Source organism: Crocodylus siamensis, chromosome 1, assembly GCF_052110815.1.
Source record: "Crocodylus siamensis isolate JL-2025a chromosome 1, ASM5211081v1, whole genome shotgun sequence".
Taxonomy (NCBI): domain Eukaryota; kingdom Metazoa; phylum Chordata; order Crocodylia; family Crocodylidae; genus Crocodylus; species Crocodylus siamensis.
The window spans coordinates 80,203,222-80,219,833 of NC_143395.1; the positions used below are offsets into that span (position 1 = coordinate 80,203,222).

The window sequence follows — 16,612 nt, forward strand, 5'->3', positions numbered from 1 at the left end:
GACTATATCTTCTGTACATTTCCCTATTGAGCCAATTAAGAATCTCTGTTTTACAAATTCTCTAATGAGCCATTTTCTGACCATGCTTATTTCTTACACGATTGCTAGAAGCAATGCAGTGGCTCCAGGGAATACTCCAGAAAACAGGAGAGTGGTTATGGCATATTGCTGCTCCTCCGGAATATAAACCTTGCTTTAGACTAACTTTAGAATATTGTATAAGCTTGTGCCAAAGGCTGCCCACAGTCTAGGGAGTAAAAAGTCACTGGATGTGAAGCTAAGCATATCCTTTCTCTGTGTGAAGCTGACTGAAGAAAGGGTTGTGCCATATCCAGGCTAGTCCAATAGGTTGTGCAGCTCAGGTGCACCTTTGACTTTGATCCATTCCTATACAGTCCGTGGAATGTTCTCTTGATTACTTTTCAGTTGCAGAACGTGTCTGCCCACCTCACAAAAACATTACATTTTTTTAGTTACATGTCTTGCTCTGAATGTCAAAGCTTTAAAGGACTCCTAGTCACCTTAGCATACCCACCTTAAAAAAAAAGTAAGCGAAACTGCAAAGCGCAGGGAACATATTTTAGAACACATTTTGCTTCATATGACTTTTAATTACATGTTATCCATGCAGTAGGCTGGCCCCAGTAGACATTCCTAGTAGCATTAGAGTTTGAATGGAGGTTTGAAAGTAGGAGGCTAGGATACCGTGTTTAGTCACAGTTTACTCTAGTTGTGAATAGTTGTTCCATACTATTACACATGTTGCTAAAGTTCATGCTGCTATGCAGAAAGCTGAGAAAAATTGACAAATGCATGTATGAATGAGTGGTTACATCACAGGCCTATTGTTGGTTATAAAATAGAACTAGTGTCAAGGTATGCACAAGTGTCTGACCAGAAGGGACTTTACCAGTCCATCTTTGTCAAACCTCTAAATGAGCAATAAGGTTCTTCCCCAAGATATTGTATACCATGTAGTCTATGGCACTGACCAATATACTGGCATGTTGAATGTCCTCAGTAAAGCTGTTGTACCACATCTGGAATGAAGACTCATTTTGACTGAGTTCCCTCCTCTCAAGAAGGCTCATAACAAAGGGAATTTATTCCATATGGCCTGCTGTTGTTGTCAACATTTTGCAATGACACAGTCAAGTAGAAAAATGCAGTGCTAGGAGGTAAAGTGTATAATGAATAAGAACATTACATAACTGGGGCGTGGGTGGTCAGATGCCACGGTAGGAACTGAAGCTTGAAGCCAGTCACGTGGCAAGGAGCCACTCTGGTTCAGAATCAAGAGCCAGACCAGGAAACTATGGGCAAAGCAAGACAGCTAGCACTGTGAAGAAAGTTTCTTGAACAGCCTTCTGATCATTGTTTCAGGTGTTGCTTCTCCCGGTAAATATGGAGGCATGTGGCCTAATACACCCTAGCCGGTGAATCACCCAGGGTGGGACAGCTGATTATTGCAGAGAGAGAGACTTGAGTTATCAAATGGGACTGATAACTCTTCCTCATCAACTGCACTGGTTTTATGGCATAATTCCTGAGTTAGGGTGTGTTTATTCTGCATGCTACAGTCGGTAGTGCACACCAGCCTTGGCCTACCATTGGATCAATGAAAGTGAGCTCAGAATTAGGCCCTCCACTTCCAATATAATTCTATTAATGATAGTACAAGAATGAGATGCTTCATTTCAGGGAGAAAAAAAATGACTGCTTGCTCTGCCCCATTTTGCTAGCCCAGGGGTAAGCAACCTTTTCCAGTTGCAGGCTGGAATGACCTATCCAAGGTCAGAGATGGGTGGCTGCTAGGATCCAGCCACTGCTGCTTGTCTCCAGGGCAGCACTGGCGAAAGTGCCTCAGCTGAAGCCCCCTGCTGCTGAATGCTGTTGAAACTCAAACATCAGCAGAGAGGATCCAATGGTTCCATGGGCTTGATCCGCTGCCCAGGCCATAGGTTGCAGATTCCTATCCTAGCTAGTTAAAAGGAATTCACTGTTCACTGTAATTATGCAAACCTGTGTGTTATTTATATATACACATTATTAATGCTAGAAAATGAAAATGTGTTCCTTCTGTAGTTTAAAATGACCCAATGTCATTCATTTGTGTATTACACAGGTACACATTATTGTATTAGGTTATTTACACTTTGTAAATGCGTGTTCAAAGAGTAATGAATTCAAGGTTCCATGAGCAGGCAGGACCCTTAGAGAGATCAGTTCCTTTATGTTTCAATTACTCACACATAACAAGCAAGCTGCAAAGCATTGGAGCACAGGCAAACATCAAGTTTAAGCATTCCCTTATCTACATCCTGTTTACACTGGACCCTTCTACACAAGACGATTTACTGCACAGTAGCATAGCTATGATGCTTTACTGTGCAGTAAGTGTGCATGTCTACATGTGCACACACTTACCATGCAGTAAAAATTTCTACTTGCGAATAAATTTGCTACCTGCAGTGATGCTCATGTGGATGGCACTTGGGAGCAGATTTGCTCCTGGTCAGCCCTGCCACTAGGGGGGCAGCCTGACCTCAGCCCCCAGGCCCTCCTGCCCCAGGGCTGGGCTGCCTCTGTGGCAGCTTCAGCCACAGAAACTTTAAAAGCCCACAAGCATTTTGAGCCCTTGGGCACAACAGCAGGGAGCCTGTGGGGTGGGTACTTTTGGCCTTTGCTGCCCTGCCTTTCCTGTGCCAGCTTGCCTGCACCCCAGTGCCACTGCCTGGCATTGCTGTGCCATGCAGCTGCTAGGCCTGCAGCATCCAGCCCTGCAGGCTCCTGCAGGCTCCTGCAAGGCCTGTCAGCCCCTGCCCCCAGCTGTAGCCAGATTCTGGCTGCCAGGACCAGTACCAGCTGACCATAGCCAACCCCCAGCAGCCTGTCCAGAGCCTGCAGGTGCTGTGGGGCATTGCCTTGCTGTGTAGCCCCTAGTCTCATGCTGTGCCACTGTGCTGGGTGCTGCAGGCAGCTGCCCAGACTTGGCAGCACAGGGACAGCTGCACAGAGGCCCAGAGAGCCACCACAGGAGTCCTGATGGCCTCATTGCTGACACCATTTACTGCCACCTGGGACCCCAGCTGGTTGCAGAAGACTGGTGACCTCATGGTGCTGTGGGGTGAAGCAGAAATGCAGTGACAGTTTGCATGAGGCGTGTGATCCAATGCCCTTGTCTACAAGGAGCTGTCAGGCCAGATGCGAGAGCGCAGGCATGACCAGTCGCTGTGGCAGTGGCGCATAAAGGTCAGGGCCTTGTGGAGACAGTGGGTCCCCATCACTGACCACAACTATCAGTCAGAGAGTGCCCACAAGTCCATGCCCTTTATGTGGCAGCTGACTGAGATCCTTGTGCTCCAGGACCCAGGCTGCAGCTGTGCTAAGTACAGCAGCATGGGCAGCCTGGCTGAGCCCTTGCTCTGGCCTGGCACCCAGAGTGATGTATCGCCAGGGGAGGGTCCCTCAGTTGCCAGAAACCCGTTCTGCTAAGCTCCCTGCCCCCAGCATCCACCAGCAGCTCAGGAAACCTGGGCCAGCACCTGCCCCAACTGCTCTGCAGCCTCAGCTCCAGCCATGAGGCATGGCAGGCCATGTCACCACCAGCTGTCAGCAGCATCAGCTCCTCCCCAGGGCAAGGGCCCTGCCCAGGTGCCTAACCAATGCTCTCTGCCACCCAAGGACACTGCTGGGAGCCACCACTGTCACTGACAGCCAAGACTGATTGGAGCTGCAGGGCCCTTCAGCCCCACCCATATGGTAAGCCTGGCACTGGGTGGAGGGCCCTCCCCATCCCTGCCCCTGGCCCTGGTCCCAGGCCCTCCTTGCTACTCCCCCCCGCCCAGGCCTGCCATACTCCCCAGGCTCCTGTGTTCCCACTGTACAGCATGCAGGGAGTCAGAAGACAGTGCAAAACTTTATTGAAAAGCCTGTGCCCTGGCAGCTTGGTGGTCATGGGCCTTTCACACACTGAGGAGTGCATTGATGCCAGTGGTAATGTTGTCCTTGGCTGTGGGTTGCAGGGACATGTAGCACTGTCACAGGTAGACCTTCAGGCAGTGGCAGAGGCTGCAGGGCAGTCTGGACCTATCCCCTGCACTGCAGATGCTCAGAGTCCTGTGCAAGGTGCTGCTGGGATGGCAATCAGAAGCAGCAGGGTGTGGTGAGTCAGGCACCCCTTGGTCCATGCAAACAGCTCCTCACACAGCACCTGGGACATGCAGCAAGGGCACACTCAGGGTACAGTGCTGGCACAGGGGGAGGCTGGCCCCAAGGTGCCTCCCCAGAGGGGTCCCCTGCAGGGAGCATGAGGACGAAGCCAGCTCCTTGTTGCAGTCATCCAGGAGCCCTGCACTCCCTGAGCCTGGGCACCATGGGCTTGGCAGCAGCACAGGAGACCAGCAGGCCTGCAGCAGGTGGGGGGCAGCAGGGTCTGAAACTGTGGCAGCAGGAGCCTAGCCTGTCATGGCCTGGGAAAAGGCCCAGTGGTCTGCTGGCCCCAGGGGAGTGAGCAGGGATGAGGGCTCAGCTGGCAGCTGCCAGGGCCCAGATCTGCCCGGCTGACTTACTATGGTCCCTGGGTACTGTGCACTTGCAACCCCCAATCTGAGGCCAGGCACCACGTGGCCTATAGTACACAGCATCGGATATGTTGCAAACTCTCCCAAACAGCTTCTTTCTCATGGCTCTGCAGGCCCTGCAGCTGCATGCAGGGGAGAGGTTGCTGTTGGCAGCTGGGATGTGGCCTCAGGGTTGCTACTGCTCACAGCTAGGGCCCTGGGGATGTGCCAGCTCCACAGGAGAAGGACACAGGATCAGACCCTCCTCCTGGACTAGCTGGTGATGGCTGTGGAGGACCAGCAGGTGGACGTGCAGACATGGCAGGCAGAGGACATTGCCTGGCAGGACAGGTGGCAGGCAGAGGATGTTACCCGCAAGGATGCGCAAGACTCAGCAGACTGGGAGTTCAGGGCAAAACTCCTGGCCCTGGAGCATAAGCACATGGAAGCCCTGTGGAATCAGGGTGCAGTCATGGCCAGGGCAGTGCAAGCCATGGAGGAGGACAGCCAGGTGTTTGACACTGTCCTGGCACTGGTGGTTGCCTTCGTGCCACCTGTTGTCCTGCCCCCGACCCTATCCCTGTCTGTCCCCTGGCAGCCATCTGCTTCCCAATAACAGGCTCCTTGTGGGCCTAGGTGGAGGTCCAGCACCACCTCCACCAGCCAGGAACCCTTGGCCCTGGCCTTGGTCCCTGCCACCCAGACCCCCAACCTGGGCCCAGTGCCACTGCACACCCTGGCTCAATGTCAGCACAGAGCCAGAGCTGCCTGCAGCAGGGATAGGACCATACACTCATCCTACTGGCCCTGGCCATCAGCTGCCAGATGGGGAGATCTCTGCGCCAGGGAACCAGTGGCTGCTGTTGCCTCTGGGTGGCCCCCCACCTGCCAGACTCACTACAGCATGTGCACCCATGGGGGAATGGCTAGAGGCTGGGGTGCTGGCCACCTGTCACTAGGCTCTACCTCCTAGGCCACTCACCCCAGGAGGGCACACAGATATTGTAAATACTTTGCATGGGGGAGAGGGTGTTTAATTGTTGGTGGGTGGTGGAGGGGCTCTGGGGTTGGTGAGGGAAGTGGACAGGCTCTGGTGTTGTGGAGGTGTCTGTTTGTTTTGGAAGTAATAAAGTGTTTTTCTAAGAACTGTCCACAGTGCTGGGGGTGGGCAGTGGGATGGGGGTCTGTGGGCAATGGTCCAGGTGGGTTATAGTGGGGAGTGCAGGAGGACTTGGTCAGCCTGCACCTTTTGCACTCAGTGCCCTGGCCTCCCCTGGCAGGTGTTCAGCTCACCTGCAGCGTTGGTGGGTGGGGCCCGCTGCTGTCACTGCCACAGCAGCTAGTGCTCCGGCTGCTAGGCATCCTCTGCCCACCACGCCTCCTTTGCCCAGGCCTTGTGGAAAAGCTCTATGCCAGCCTTGCAGATGTTATGCAGCATGCAGGCCATGACAATGATACAGAAGATGTCCTCGGCAAACTTGAGATGGGTGGTGAGGGTGCACCAGGATGGTGGCCACTTTTGGCAGGGTGCACTTCAGGTGGCCAAAGCCCCACTTCAAGAGTGTGCAGGTCTGGCCCAGGCACCGGCTGAAGTGGGCCTTGTGGGTGTCCAGCTGGCTGTTGTAGGGCTGCATGAGCCAGGGGAGGAGTGGGCAGGCAGGGTCTTTGGTGAAGAGGGGCAGGACTACCACAGCGTCCGGCTGCAGGTCCAGCATCCCCACTGTGAAGCGACCACTCTGCACCAGGCCTGGCAGAGTGGAGTTCCAGAAGGGTCAGTGCATTGGCTAGCAGAAACCCAGGGTGCTGGGCATCACTGCCAGCGGCTGGGGGCTGAAGCAGCCATGGTGTAGGGAGGCAGAGGCTGTAGTGCGAGAGCTGCCATGTACTGTCCCTGCACTGTGCAGGGTGCTCTTGGCCAGAAACACAGCTGGCCAGGGAAGAGGGAGTGGGGGTGTCTTTTAAAGATGGCTTCTGGTCACAGGCAGCTGTAGGCGGAGCCTCCAGCTCCCCCCGGTAGCAGCAGGGGCCCATTTTAGGGCCCCAGGAAGCAGGAGCAGTTTCCTCCTGGGAGCAGCAAACATGCTCCCACATCCCTGCATGTGTAGTCGCCTGTCTGGAAGCCTTTATTTGTGAGTAGTGTACCTTTATCATGGCATTTCACAGCAGAAAACAAGACTAGATGAAAGACTGCTCTGAAAACCAACTACCTTCCAACTGACCTATTCATATAAACTTGGAAAAAGAATGTTCCTGAGACTTGGATTCACATTATTTTCCAGGGCACATTTAATTAAACTCCTGGAAGGAGCAGTTGCATATCATGGTGCTTTATGTTCTTTACTGTACCTTGTTTCCTGAAAAGAGACTTTTTTTCACTGATATCTACACTGACTGCAAGAGAAGTATAATTCAAGCTCTTAAAAAAATTCAAAGTCAAATGTTCATACACGAACTGATAAACAAAGTAGCATATTGTATGTGTGTATGCCAGTCTGATCATAGTCATTAGTCTCTGCCACGGGGTGATTTGGGATGATGTTCATTAGAAAAAAACTCTTTTTGTTTGGTGCTCTTTTTTTGTTCTTCTGACCTATTTTGTTTCTTTCCTTTAATGGCAACACTCCTGAAAATAAGGGGTGTTATATACATGCTCCATTCAAGAAGTTACTCTCCTAGTTTAATAAATTCTTAGTAGTTTGTTTCCATGCTACCTATTCATATTCCCTTTACCTGGTTTGCTAACACCAAATAGGCTCTAACTACTAGGGCTGTGCGAAGCTTCAGCTCCTGATTCGATTCAGCCCAATTTGGTGGCTGAATGACTGAATCCGAATTGAGTCAGAGAACACTTTAATCTCTCTGAATTGAATTGGAGCCCTCCAAATCAATTCGGAAAGATTCAGAAAGATTTGGTGGTTCGGACATAGACACAGTTTTAAATGTTTTTTCTACATATCTTTAGGTAGCAGGTGGCTTGTGAGTGCTGCAATGCTGGCGTACATGGAGTGTCTTGCAGAAGCATGGGGGACTCCCCAGTGCACTCGGCAGCAGACCCAGAAGTGGACCAGAAGTACTTCCAGTTCACTTCTGGGTCCACCAGGGAGCATGTGGGAGGGGGCCCCTGCATCCTCCTGACTCGGCAGCTTGGGCTTCCTGGGTCTGGGGTGGGGCATCCAGGGTCCCCCCATAGCTGACCATCTCCCCTGTGTGCTCCCCGGCAGACCCAGAATTGGACCAGAAGTACTTCCAGCCCACTTTTGGGTTTGCTGCCAAGCATGTGGAGGGCCACGCCGCACTCCTGTGGGATGCTCCATCCACCCCAGCATTGCAGCATTCACAAGCTGCTCTGGTACCTTGAGGTATGTAGAAAAAACATTTAAAACTGTGCCTGAGTCCCAGGCTTGAGATCCTGCTGTTTTGATTGGTGGAGCCCATCCACCAGTCAGGAGGCAGCAAGAGAAATAAAGTCACACACCTTTCCTGAGGGGAGAGGGAGGAGAGCTCCCCTGGACCTGAATGATGACTGTAAACTGTCAGGTCTGGAAGACTTTGGGGGCGGAGCCCTGGAGTGTATAAAAGAAGCCAGCACAAGGGGCAGATGCAGTGAGGGATTCAAGAAGAGCAGAGCCAAGAAAAGCTGGGGAGCTCTCCTCAAATGGGCAATAGGTCCAAGGCTCCTGAAGCTGCCACTGGAGGAGCAGCCTTGGGAGCAGTGCGAGACCGCTCAGGCTGTTGGTGCACAGGGATGGTGCGCAGAGACCCAGCCCTGAGAGCAGCATGAAACTGCTTGGGCCCATCGTGGTGCATGGTTCAGTGCACGGAGCCTAGGCTTTGGGAGCTGCAAGCGGTGGCTCAAGCCTGCAGCCCTGGAGGGCCAGCAACCCAAATGGTGCGCAGGGCGGCACACGAGGGAGCGGAGCCAGGGAGCAGCTGGGGGCTGTTTGGGTTAGCCATCCTGCCTAAGGATGGACGGCTAGAGCCTAAGGGGCCCAGCCTGTGCTAGAAGAGCCCTCAGTGCCAAGCCAGGGCACAGGGAAATAGTAGTGCTGCAGCATGAGGCCCAGCACCTAGGAGCCAGCAGCAGTTGTGCAGCAGCTGAAAGGAGCTGAGCCCTCGGTGCCCAGAGCGAGGCATGGGGTGAGGAGAAGCCCGGTGGTGCAGGAGAGGGCTGGAGAGGCACTGTAGCAGAGGAGACCGCATTGAGCTGCACCCTGACCACCGCCACCTGAGGGAGCGTGAGTCATTGGGCCCTTGGGTACCACGGGCGAAAGACATTTGTGGTGGGCAAACCCAGACAAGGGGCTGGGTGAGCAGCCCCCCACCTAGTCAGGGTTCTAAGGGGAGGAGCTCCAGTGCCTCCTGGACCCCATTGGCAGGAGGACTATCTCTTGCCATGGGTCAGGTACTGTATTACGGAGTAAGTGTTATTAGTAGATTGTTCCTGTTTGCGCCTTATATTTTGTAATTGAAATGTTGTATTGTGTTGATGCTGCTGAAATTGTTTTTTGTGATGGATAAATAGCGTTGTTTAGGGTTTCACCTTGGTTATTGGTTAATGTTCAATGTGTAAATATATGTATATGGTATTTAGTTTTATGATTATGTATAACTCAATAAATTGTTTATAATGAAGAACTTTGGGCTAACTCTACAGAGGAAAGAGGGATAGAGGAATGCTCAAAATTCTGACATCCCTCCACAGCACCCCTTCCTATCTACCCATCCCATCCAACTGAGAATAGGGCACACTCTTGGGTATACCTGGGTTACATTCAGATTTGAATTTGGCCGAATTGAACCATGGACAGTGATCCAAATCAACTAATCAAAGCACTGTCCCCGATTCAGGTTGAATCTGGATTTGAATCGAATAGGACCCGCTTTACATACCCCTACTGAGTACCTGTTCTTTAAAGAAGTACCTCTCAACAGGTTTTTATAGGCCTAGGCCTGTTGGCTTTCCATAGGCCTCTTGCCCCCTATTTCCTTTCTCCATATAGCATTAAGCAGCTGGAGTGTGATAAGGAATTTAGCCCTAGAGTGACATTTGTAAAGGAAAAAATGATTTGAATGCCCAATGCCCAATACAATACAAGAGTTTCAATACAAGCTGGGTATTTTACTCTCATCTGGGCCTTTGAAAGTCTCTTAATTCTTTTTCTTGTTTGCTCACTTGCTTTTTGATAGCATCAAGCATATTGATGCCCGATAATAAAAATAATAATACTTAGCATTGTTAATGTTAAAGTTCACGTTTAACAGAAGATATGCCTTCAAGAACAATTTTAGATTCTATTTAGATCAGAATCTATCCAAGGAATATATTCTTAAGGAATGTATTAAGTGACTCTATTTTGGAAAACTGTTTGTGTAGCATGCATAAATACTCATGTATGGCTACATGTATATGCATGCTACACAGTTTTCCAATATAAATATATACATACATCTACACAGATTTTTCCCCAGTAGAATTGGAAGCCAGATGTCCCTGTAAAGTGTTCTTTGAATATTAAAAATTATATTAATTTTTAAATTGTTTAAATAATAAAATATTTAAAAATACATTTTTGAGCCTGTGAAAGCATGATGGAATATTTTTCTCACAACAGTAGCCCAAACCAAACAGCAAAGTTCTGTTATAAGAAATTCCTCACAGATGTAGTCCTTAGGCCAAATTATGACTGAAAGGAGACTGGAAATAAAATGTTAAGAAACAGCTGATATATTTTAATTTACAAAATTAAAACTGGGCATGATCAGTTGGTTTTGACATATTTTTCCTTGCTAGTAGCCCTGTTGGGGTATGCAGGAGCCATCCGTGAGGCCTTTAAACTCTCCTCCCCCTCCCTGCTAGCAGCTGTTGGCCATCATTTCTCAATCAGGTCCACTTCTTCAGTATGTCAGCAAGCTTCAAAATTTCTCTCCAGATGGCTGTAAAAGCTGGGAATGAGGACTGAGAGCTGCATATTAAATATCAGAGTTCTCTGCACTTTTAGAAAGTTTGGAATTATGCAATAATGAGCATTTGGTGTTAGACAAAAGAGTTTGTGGGGGGTAGGAAGATGTGCAGTTAGGGACAGAATGGGGCATGAGGCAAAGGGACAGTTGTATTATAGACCTGATCTGAAACCCAGTAATAACAGTAGATTTTCTATTGGTTCCAGTGGGCTTTGCATCAGGGCTTCATGTCATTTCATTCAGATAGGAAAGGCATGAAGGGAAGCTCAATGCCTTCCTATTGCAAGAGAGAGTCCTTCTGAGTGTATAACCCTTCTCTACTTTTTGGCATAGGAACATAGACCTGAACAACCCTTCTGAGTCAACAAGTTCAGCTCCCTCCAGTTGCTGGTAACTATTTAGTAGATGGCCTGCAGGAAGAGTGGATCTGTGGCACTCTGCTTTGGGTGGTGCATCTTGGTCATCTAGTAAATATGATTACCTCCTTTCTGAGGATTTGTGATGCTGAGGGGAGTTGAAGGGAGTGTTTCCTGTATTTCCTAAAGCACAGGGAATGCTATATTAACTGGTATTGTATGAGGAGAGAGATGTTTCCTTGGTTTCCTATCCATACCTATCTGGATTTATGTCTAGCCTTAGTCTAGCCCTATGGTAACACTAATGAACATCTGCTTATATTGTATAATTTGAGCCAAATTTGATTTCACCTTTGTGGGTCCGAGTGGTACTTACACGTTTAAATAAGACTTTTTTGTGCTTATACAGATCTTAGATTCTATCTTTACCTGTGCAGCTATGTATACCTTTCTGAACATATTCATATGGCTTGAATACAGCTGTATATGCTTTGTGCTGGAATAGGAGTGCTGGGTTGGTATGTTAGGATTGCTGGGCTGGTGTGGAGATGTAAGTTCAAGGTTCCCTCCTCAAACCAGGGTTTAAACCTACATCCACTGATTCTCAGCAAAGGACCCTGACTACTAAGCCATGGCCTAACGCTGCCTAGAGCACCCTGCAGCTCTGCTTTTGAAGATGGTCCATTGGGCAATCAGGAAAGGAAGATACATGGCTCCAGGAGGAGAAGAGGCCAGGGGTAGTATGGTTTAGTAAAATGGATACTGCCCTAGAAAGCAGAGGTCATGCTTCTGCCCCAATGGTCTTTCTGACAGCTTATATTTAATAGTCAGTGAATAAACAGTGGGATAGCATTCGCCTGACCAGGGCCAGGATGTAGGGGCCCCACCTTCTGAGGAAAGCAGCCATCTCACTGAGCCACACTCTCACTAAGTTGTGGCTCCATATATGTTTCCCTTTTGGTTGCCTGCAGAGCCAGCTTCAAGAGGAGTAGCCATGGTTGAACCTGGCAATGGTGATTAAAACACACTGTTGGGAAGTAGGAGATGCAGATTCAAATTTCCTATCCATGAAGGGAACCTAGAATCCAAGTGTTTGCTGTCAGCTAAAAGAGTGCGTATAGGGGTCTCCATGTGTTAGCTTAGAATAGATTTGAGCACAAGTCAAGAAACACATCTGTGACAGAGTGTGAGAGGGGCTCTGGCCGAGGGTCACTCAAATCTAGTTATACTCCACTTATTTCTGAGTGCTTATTGTGTGGGAATACTATATGGGTGATGAATGCTTCTGGGTAATGGTCCCAAGAAGGGATCAATAGTGAGGGGTTGCATACCCAGAGGAACCATGTCTCTTGCCCAGGTGTGGCAAACTCTAAATACATTTGAAGAGTAGTCAGTGCCAATTCAAGAGAGACAAAGTAGCAGTTTTGTAAGTCAGTCCCTGATTGCTAAAGTGAAGAAACCAAATAGTTCAGAAATGAGAAGACAGACCAAAATAAACCCATGGTATTTCACTTACTTTTCTATTCAGGGGTGGATTAAGGATTTTGTAAAGTGGGTGCAGGTCTAGTACCTAGCGTTGCAGAGCTGGTTGCACTCCTGTTCCCAGCTTCCCCCATATCCCCTTGGGGTGGGCAGACCATTCCAAGGGAGAAGAGCCAAGGACTTTTTTAAAGCCCCCCCAAATCAGGCTCTCAGCACTCCTCTCTTCCCCCCAATACTTAGCAACACATCTCTTTCTTTCTCTACTCTCCCATTTACCCACTCTCTACCCATCATTGCTGCTGTCCTCCCTGTCTCCCACTGTTCCTGTCCCCCTTCCAGGCCATGCTGCCAGAGTAGTAGCCAGGGACTTTTTGAAATCAGGTAAGAAATCCTCACCCTTCCTTCCCCTCTTTGGGCAGCTGCACAACCTCTCTCCTGCCTGCCTACTCTCTTCCCTTTCTCCAACTGCCCCAGGAGTAGGAGAGGCTCCAGGGCCACCCTTGCCCTTCTCCAACTAGGCTGTAGGGGAGCTGGACTCAGCTTGGCAGCAGTAGTAGCAGGTGGATTTCCTCTCCTTGAGACTGCTTGTGGACTAGGGGGGAACATCTGGGGGGAACTGGGAAGAGAGGAGGAACCGCCTCACCAATGCCACTGCCATTGTCCCAGGTTGAGCTCAGCTCTATGGGAAGCCCAGCTGGAGCAGGGCAAGCTCAGCTCAGGAGCTCCTCCTGCCCCCAGGGCAGCTGAAGACAGCAGAGATGGCAAGGGGCAGCAGAAGGTGCAAATAGGAGTGAGGGGTGTGTAGCTGAGCATGGAGGGAAAGGGAGGGCAGGGAGTTCCTACCTGATTTGGGATCTTAAGAAGAGTTATCAGCTGCTGCTCTGGTGCCAGGTCTTAAGAATAGGGGGTGCAACCGCACCACTGCACCCTTTCTGGGTCCACCGATGCATGCACACAAAACACTATTTACATGCAACCCTACCTCTTGTAAATAATTATTGTACTATATATAGGATCAGAAGGATTAAAATAAAGATTTACTGGAGAATATGTATAATTACAGACCAAAAATGAGCTTCTATGTACCTTGAGTTCAAGTTTTTGTTTACTATTTACCACATCCCACAGCTTGGTATAGCACAGTGTCATAATACAATGCAAGTAAATACATCACAATGACTACAAGTAGCATTGTGTCTTAAAGCAAGTATTATACTTACAGAAAAATATTTCTTGGTTTTCTGTTTGCCACCCTGCCCTGCCTTCTGTTTCCTAATTAGAAAGACTTTACCCACATTAGTCTATTACCTTCACCCAAGAAAAAACAATCTAAAGGTTTTTTTCCTTTGGCTGAGACTGAAAACAAGATGATGCAGGCCCCTTTGAATCTCCAGATAATACAATCGTATTAACATGAACCAACTAGAATGTTAGCTGATTCATCCAGCAGATGGAGCACTTGACTCACATAATGCTCTGTAATGTGTCATGACAAACATGGCTCTTTTCATTTAGGGGCAAAACTTGAAGAATGAAATCAGATGCTCTAGTAGGATGCTTAATATTATGTTTGGTCACTGGACACTGTGCATTTGCATTATACTTAACATGGCTACTTTAATGATGTTGGCAAGTCACACGTACTATAAAATCATTTGCTGTTTTGGCACTTTCTGGACATACAGTATTTTAATTCAACCTAGGAAGAGCATCATGCTTTCCCTCTACAGTCTTATCATACATTCAGAACACAAAAGCTCTGTAAATTTTTTAAAAATAAACCATTATTTGGTCTCTGTAAGTGGATCTCTTGTCGGTATTTCAGACCTGACAACTTTGAGTCACTGTGACATTTAGTTGCTGAGATACTTTTTTCAAAGACTCATCATAGAATCATAGAAGTAGGGTCGGAAGGGACCTTGTAGATCTTCAAGTCCGACCCCCTGCCTGGGCGGGAGAAAAGACTGGACTCAAGTGATTCCAGCCAGGTAGGCATCAAGCCTCTTCTTAAAGATCCCCAGGGTAGGAGCCAGCACTACTTCCCTTGGAAGTTGGTTCCAGCTCCTAGCTGCCCTAACTGTGAAGTAGTTCTTATGGATGTCTAATCTAAACCTACTCTTCAACAACTTGTGGCCATTATTCCTTGTTATACCGGGGGCGCTAGGGGAAACAAGGTCTCTCCCAAACCCACCAGGTCCCCCCTCAGCCTTCTCTTGTGAAGGCTGAACAGGTTCAGGTCCTGCCGTCTCTCATTGTAGGGTCTGACCTGTTGTCCCTGGATCATGCGGTTGGCTCTCCTCTGGACCCTCTCAGTGTTGTCCACATCCCTCCTAAAGTGGGGTGCACACAACTGGACTTACAGGCTTTAAAAGAGACATTAAGAAAGGTTCATTTTTAGACAGCTTTCTGCAGAAGAAATACTGTGTCCCTGCAGCGTAATAGGTAATTGTTATGGTATCTCTAGAGAAACAAGCATAAATTAGAGAAGGGGATGTAAAGGACATGGAAAATTGGGCTTGAAAGAAATAAAATCATTGGATGCAGAGTGGAAAAAATTAGCTAAGGAGGTTGTGAAAGGACCATTAATGCTAACATAGGAAGATAAAAAGAACATCACATTGCAAAGCAAAATTCAAAATAACAACATTGTTGCACACATAAGGTTGCGTTAATAAAAATTAAGCACCATTTAATATGTCTGTTAGGCCATTTCTCTGAGTCACTCCCTCTGTCATATCACAGTTCCTTAGGTTATGTCACTTAGGATCATGTTTTTGTTTCTTGGATCTTTCCAGGATCCCAGATGATTAGTAGCATTCACATTGACTTTGTAGCCTTGAGCCTAATGAGTTGATCACTGAAACAGATAATCTACCTAAAAGTGATATGCACTCTCAGATTATAAAATATGCAATAATGTATTATATAAAAGTCCTAGTTATACGTGGACTTGCCTGAGTATTCAAATTTTGATCCTATAAGAATTTTTTGAAGGCTAGAACTGGCAAATGTGTTCGGTGCTTGAAGTGGGACTCAGATGAGACGTATATGAAAGGTAAATAAACCCCTTAGTCTAAAATAGCAGCAAGCACAAAAACAATACTCAGCTGCCTCCTGACCCTGAAGGCACAGTACCTCAGAGCACCTCGGTATTTTTATTTTAAAGTTCTATAAGTCTCCAGAAGTGTACTGCAGACCTACCCCAATTTGAACACATCAGTGCTTGGCTTATGTTTAAACTCTTTCAGGATCCAAAAATTAGGTATTCCTATCCCACACTGCTTAAAGAGTTGGACCCATTAGGCTTTCTGTAAGAGGAGCCCCTAACCCCTGCTATTAAGTAGAGAATAGGCAGTATTATTCAACTGCAAAAGCTGTGAGCAGCAGAGAAGAGCTAAGAAGAGGAGTGGCAAAGCTGGAGACACCAGTTGCAGCAGGGCTGAGTGCTACAACGGAGCTCCAGGCTGCTGATCACTAATACTGAGTAACCCCTGTGCCTGGTTGAGAGAATAAATGATCAGGTGACCAGACGTGAGTGGAGCTTAGGGCCATATAAGCCTGGCTGTCTGCTGAGAGTATAGGCCAGTTCTAGGTACAGAGAGAAGATTAGACTGGATGCTCCACAGATAGCAAGGTACCACAAGGAACTGGTGGGAGTCAGCTAACTGTGAAAGCAGGTTTTCTGTGAGAAGGTGCCTAGAATGGTTCAGTTATTTCTGTATGAAGTTGATAGTTTTCTCTATTTTGATGGTCTAGGAGGCTGCTATGGGTGCCTGCTTGGTTAGTGGCCGTAAAGCCCCAGCATCCCCTCTGGGTGCCTAGAGAGGATGCTATGGGTGGTCTTTCAAGGACTGAACTGACCATGAGCAAATATGCCTGGGAACCTGGAACTGATATAGAAACCAATCTTGGAGCACTGGGATAGGCTGTCTGGGCCGGCCAAGTATGGACAAGTATGCCTGGGTAGAAGGCACATCCTGAGCTATGTGCACGTCAGTGAGGGTTTCTGTAACAGGTGCTTAAAGACTCAAGGGATGAATTACCCAATAGTGTAGAGAGAATAGGCAGATATTGCAAGCCAGGAAACTCGAGACTGATTATTTGTGCTTGTTAAGATCCTGAAACTAGTAAGTGGGCTTAAGAGTAATTGAGACTGAATTAAAAGATGGTGGAACCAGAGTTTCCTTAGGACTCTGGACAGCAAGGGACAGAAGCCCACTTGGAGGGGGAGGGGACATCAGGTAGCTGTTA

General features: G+C 48.3%; 1 pseudogene; it reads left to right on the top strand.

Annotated features, from left to right (window-relative positions):
- The first annotated feature begins 3,045 nt into the window (after positions 1 to 3,045).
- Positions 3,046 to 3,662, top strand: LOC149872967 (uncharacterized; annotated as a pseudogene).
- The last annotated feature ends 12,950 nt before the right edge of the window (positions 3,663 to 16,612 follow it).